A 5000-nucleotide genomic window follows, 5' to 3' on the forward strand; every position below is an offset into this window, starting at 1 on the left:
CAATGTGAGGAGGTTACTCTCTACTTTTGCTATGCCTTTTGGTATTTTGAATGTGTCTATTAGTTGTCCCCGCACCAGTCGTGTTTCTAGGTCATATAAGTTTAGACTCTCTAGTCGTCTTTGGTAACCTATTTACCTAATGGATAGAATTAACTTTCAAGCTCTTGTTTGTACCCCTTCTAGTCTATTTATGTCCTTTCTTACTGTTAGTTACCAAAAATGTACTGCATATTCAAGATATGGTGTAACTATTGATGTGTAGAGCTGCAGCACCGTTTACTTGTTTCTGTATCTAAACTGCCTATTTATGTTTTCCACTAGTTTCTGTGCCTTCTTTTTGGCTTTTGTGCATTGTTGTCGTTTCTACACTATTTATGTAATTCCCATGTGACATGTAGTTGGTATGAGGGTTGTTTGGCCCTTCTCATAACACTTTACTTTTATCCAGGTTAAAATGCATTTGCCATATTTTTTACCACTCTCCTATTTTCCTTAGAACATTTCTTAAACTTCCACTGAATCTGGGTCTGCTGTATTTACACCTAGCTTGGTGCCATCTGCAAATTTGGCTATCCTGCTAGTTAAGCCTACATCCATGTCATTAATGCAAACTAAAATCAAGAGCAGGCCAGAACCCTGAGGAACTCCACTTGTCACATCTGCCCATTTTGATTCTACACCTTTTATTATAACTCTGTTTTCTATTAGTTAGCCATTCTTCGATCCAGTCTGTGGTTTCTCCTAAAATTCCTAAACCTCTAATTTGTCATTAGTTTCTTGTGTGGAACTTTGTCAAATCTAAGAAGAGTATATCTATTGCTCTACTACTGTCATAAATACCAAGCATGCTATGGAAAAACTCTAAGAGGTTTGATAGGCAGGATCTGTTTTGTCCGAAACCATGTTGGCTCTTTACCAACAAATTGTTTCTATATTTGTGTGTGTGTGTGTGTGAGAGAGAGAGAGAGAGAGAGAGAGAGAGAGAGAGAGAGAGAGAGATATTATACATTGTTTCCAACACCTGTAGCAACAAACAAAGCATTAAATACATGCATAGAAATATATATAATTTTGTTTTCAGTGTTTCTATCAATATTTTGTTTGAGTGCAGTGGGTACACATTATCAAGTTTTAATTATAGCTTTAAGATTTACACATTAATCTATCCATGGAGCGGGGGCCACATGGCCAGGTGACCACCCTTAAATCCGTCAATAAAAGGATGACTTGGACATACGACTTCCAACAAGAAAAGCACTTATTGTTTAAAGTTAATGTTAACACTGAACTGTCAAGGCGAGGCTGATATGAACACTGCCACTTAAAACAAGTCAGAAGTTTTAGCGAATAATACGAAGTTACATGACTGTTAAGAACATCTGTATCACAGAACACATTACCTTGTAGGAGAGATGGCTTCATCGTAGAATAATGTTGGAGGAGAACTGAAGGGGTTCACTTGTATGTAGACTTGTGGTTCGACAAGAGAACAACGAGGTGGGGAAAATGGCACCTGATGTACGGCGGGAAATGCAAAGGGGTGATGCTCAATCCGCTTCCAGGATGTCTCTCCCGTTCCTTGCATGGGTCCTTCATGCCTCCGATTTCTAATTGTTCCCCATTTGCTATATACGCTTTGATGCACTTTTGTGAATCAGAAAGGTCACATGAAGTGTTTGGCCACCCCCAGACTTTCTCTTTCTTAATCTCCAAATGCCGACTCCTTTGTCCAAAGGCTAAGGGTAATCTCTGACACCTTGGTTTCTGGAACAGACATTTCACAGCAGTCACATGGCCAAAGAGAAAGAGAAAGAGCGATATTAAAAGGAAAGGGCCCAGAGATCCCATGGCCATCCTTGCCAGTCAGTACTAAGTGAAAACATGTTTATTATTTGATTTTATTTATTTTGTAAAGGTGTGGGCGGCGGCTTGCTTGGAAAGTTTTAGCAAATCCCCCAAGTGGACATATCGCACCTTTAGTTGGGTGTGAATGTCTACCAATACAATGATTTGGTTGACAAAGCTTTATGCTATTTACTTCTCCTTTAATGTCTCTCATTTTCGTAAAAAAAATACGCTTATAAATTACTTACTGTTATTTTAAAACAGGAACATGTTAAAGGAATATGGATAAATTATCATAATTATTAAAATAAAATAAATTATAGGCTGCTGTTATTTTTTTATCAGTAACTGTTCCAAACATGATAAAGATATGAGAAATATTAAAATATAATACCCTTAAATGATTTTTCTTAAAGTAATTGTTAGGTTAATCATGCACTTAAGGTAGGAGTAACTGTACATAGTTAAAGGCATGCAGTCAGTTTGCCTTGATGAGGCATTACAACGAAGTATACTTGGTCTTAAGTTAGGTGTTCCCACGTCACTTGGGACGACGGCACAAAGCCAGGCATGTCATGGAGGTCAAGGGTGCCTATGGGCACAGATTAAGTACATGAAAGGGTATGGTAAAAATTTCATAGGAGTCACTATTAGCAATGCTATTCGGTTGGTTGGATATTTGCTGGAAATTAACAAATACTTGAAAGCTGCGAGTATAAAAGAAGAATTGAGGATTAATATGCCAAGATGTTATTTCTTAACCTCTTGAAAGGGATAGAATCATCGTGAGGAGTGCCACTGTACACTTCATCACAAAATTTTCCACATCTGTCCACATATTCTTCCAAATATACTTATGATGTATCTCATTATACGTCTTTTCTACCCCCAAATGTGGGCTACCAAACTTGCAATGTACTATATCTAAAACCACTGGAATTAGGACAGTTTCACCCCCCTTAAATCTGCCACTGTAGTGGCAAGGATACCAAAACAACAGAGGAAAGCTATCAATGCCTTAACAGCATCCTTGCAGCTCTCACTCCATACAGGAAAAGCTTCGGGGTACCTTGTGAACTTATTAATGGAAGGGGACACTGGGGTTGGGTATGTCTCTGAGAGGGGCCTTGTGGACTTCCTCATTTGGATTTCCAGATATATGACAGGTCAGGCAGTAGGATAAGAAAGCCTTGGCTGTATTTCATAAGCCTGGCTAGTAGAATTTTCCATTAATGGCACCGGTGGTCCTAGTGACTCCGAAGTGCCCGTTGATACCTTGATGGAGGACTGGAGGAACAAAGAGCAGCTTACAGAGGATATAAGCAGGTGCATTCAGCCCTCGGTTCACCTGGTATAGCACCTCATCCCCAATTAGGTAGTCATCTTCCACATGGTCTTTCAGGTGCACTTCAGAAGTAACAGCTTTTGAGCAGAGGGCGCTGTAGCATATGGTCCTTCATCTGGTCTTGGATGAGCTTCTCTTGGCTCAATAATGGCAGTGAGGCAGCAGAGCCATAATCAGGAGGTTAATGGCAGGTTTAGGGTCTGGTTCATCATACGAGGTTCCAGGTTGGTCATACAACCACAGAAGAGAGTCCAACGCCGGGTCGGAGGGGGTCAGGTTGGCTTCTAAAGGTGCTGCCTCTTCTACAGGGTTCATTGTCCCTACAGTGGTCATGCAGCTTAATGGGATTAGGGTGTACCACCACAGGACAAGATCTTGGCCCAGGAGGAGAGGCTGCCACGCTGTGAGGTGTTCGATGACCCTGAAAAGGTGCTCTCTTTCATGGGAGGAATCCCCAGTGGAGACCTTCAACCTGACTGTGTGGAGATCTTTACAGTTTCCATCTACCATGAGAATTGTCATCCACTCATCTTTGTGGATGATGGCACAAGGTAGCATCTGTTCCCATGTCAATGATACTTTGTAGCTCCTGAGGGGGGCTAGAATCTTCAGGGGAGCTATCTTAACCAAATCGAATCCAATCTACCCAGAAGGTTGCTCGGAGCGAACGGCGGCAAGGACTGCTTTCGGCTTATGGTGTTGGGGCACTTCTTATGATTGGCTGATATATGCCGTCTTTTTTTCACAATCTTTGTACACTTGATTACTATAGTCCCTACCAGGTAAGACCCCCAAGGAATGGCTTGGCGTGTTGCTGGTTGACCAAGGAGTCAGTGGGGCCTGTTGGGGTGGATTCCCAGGAGGTAGCTTAAAAGGCATCTTGTGCGGGGACTGGGCCTGTTTTGGCACCGCTCTATGGGATGACTGGGTTTCTTGCATTCCGAGAATGCCTGTTCTTGGCCAGAGGAGACTGGGTGTGAAGGAAGGAGGGCAGATCTTTTGTCCTAATGAGCTTGCATGGGTGTGATGTATGTCCCATATGTGTCCACAAGGTGGCAACACTCAGCTAGGGTAGTGGGAGCTTTCTCACAAATGGGTGTGGTGAGCGCAGGAGGGGTGTAGTACAGGAAGTTTTCTATCTTGAATCGCTCTAGGATATCTGCTGCAGAAGAGGCACCTAGGGACCCTAATCATTTGTTGAGGGCCCTGTCTGATTGGTATGGTTAACAATAAAAACATATAAAGATTCTTCCTATGATTTGTTTCTATTAACACAATTCCTATTTTCCTTGACAAGAGAGAGAGAGAGAGATTATTTATGCTGCCTGTGTTTTTTCTTTTGCGTATCTATCTAATAGCTGGACCCGGAAATTGTCTGGAACACGTGGCGGGAGAACATTTTTTTTATGTTTGCCTGCAATTATATTCTTTGCACTTCACTTTCTAGCTATCCTAACATGAAAACATGCAGGCTAACATGCATTAGCGAATAAAGCTTTTGAGTTGATTATATGCTCTCTTCTAACCACAACTATTTCTTGGGCATGCATGTGGCCTGTCGCTTCCCTTAGAATATTTCCAGTAGCAATTTTGTTTTCCTATTCTAAAATAACCTAAAATATACCACGGTACTTACAATGTGGAACTCCTTGATTGTGTGCAGATTAACACAGTTAGGATTCTAGATGCAGTTCTGCTGATAGGAAGACCTGACAAATGCGTTGCCAATTTTAGTTTTTTACCTGGTAAAATGCTAATTTCTGGGCGTGGTTGGACTCAGAAAACAACTACATATTACCAGATTAAATCT

The sequence above is a fragment of the Macrobrachium nipponense genome, chromosome 37 (genome assembly GCF_015104395.2).
Source record: "Macrobrachium nipponense isolate FS-2020 chromosome 37, ASM1510439v2, whole genome shotgun sequence".
Classification (NCBI taxonomy): Eukaryota; Metazoa; Arthropoda; class Malacostraca; order Decapoda; family Palaemonidae; genus Macrobrachium; species Macrobrachium nipponense.